This window comes from Aplysia californica, unplaced genomic scaffold, assembly GCF_000002075.1.
Source record: "Aplysia californica isolate F4 #8 unplaced genomic scaffold, AplCal3.0 scaffold00269, whole genome shotgun sequence".
NCBI lineage: Eukaryota > Metazoa > Mollusca > Gastropoda > Aplysiida > Aplysiidae > Aplysia > Aplysia californica.
The window spans coordinates 21,075-22,337 of record NW_004797539.1 but is presented as its reverse complement, the minus strand read 5'-3'; positions in this window follow the sequence as shown (position 1 = coordinate 22,337).

The window sequence follows — 1,263 nt, the reverse complement described above, 5'->3', positions numbered from 1 at the left end:
CTATCTATCTATCTATCTATCTATCTATCTATCTATCTATCTATCTATCTATCTACCCTATCTACCTCTCTCTATTTCTCTCCTCTCTCTCTCTATCTCTCTTTCCCCTCTCTCTCTCTCTCTCTCTCTCTCTCTCTCTCTCTCTCTCTCTCTATCTCCCTCTCTCTCAACAGGCTTTCTCTGCCTGTCTGTGTTAAGTATGTGTAAGAGTGTTTTACTCATTTCCTCCTCTCAGCCAGTGAAAGGAAAGCCAAGCATTTGTCTCGGCACGGGGAAAGTCGGTCTCATCTATCAGTGTCCTCTCGAGAGTGCGGCCAGAACAGGTCTGACCTAGACGCTCAGAGTAAGAACGTAAAGGGCTTGACCCATTTCTAAACCTGTGAATGGTGGGGAGGGGGGGGGGAGTCCCTTCCGTCTACAACTACGACACAAGGTGCGCAGACGACTTAGTCTTGCGGCGTGGAATTTTCAACCAGTCGAGAAGTCACATGATAATTTTAGTAAGTTTTACGGCACTTGCAAAACAATAAGGTCATGTAAATGTCGAAGATTAGAGGTGTTACGAGAGAGTAACAAACACAAAATAGAAGGAGGGGAGATAAAGACGATAGATTTTATTTAAGAAAGAAGGAGAAAACCACACAAGAGCACCCGCCAACCACCCACTCAATCATCTTTACCCTTATAGTACAAACATAAATGTGAGAGAGAGAAAGAGGGGGGGGGGGGGTGCAAGAAGAAAAGACGAAACCCTACAACAGTACACGTGGTGTCACAGCTTATACTCAGATTCGGCTGTCACCTCAACTCATAAAAGGGTCGCTTCTAAGAACAAGGGGGCTATCCCGAAAAATACTGTTTTGAGAAATCGAAGGTAAAGTTTTTGAACCCTTATTTTGTTTCTTTAAAAGACAAGGAGAGTTTTCTCAAAAACCAAATTAATACACACACCAATGAAACCAAACTTCTCCTATATGTAGGGGTGATGCCCACTTTTGGTGTAGGTCAAGATTTCTGGAAACCCCTGAAGTCAGGGATAGCCCGCTTGTTTTTAAAAGCGACCATATTGTTATATACCTGAACACTGACATAAGCGAGTCAGGGCAGATACACCACATGTCACACAATATGGGAAACATGAGGCCGAGGGGGGAATAAAGGGATACAGCGAGAGAGAGAGAGAGAGAAAGAGAGACAGACAGACAGAGAGACACACACTGAGAGAGAGATAAACAGAGAGAGAGAGAGAGAGAGAGAGAGAGA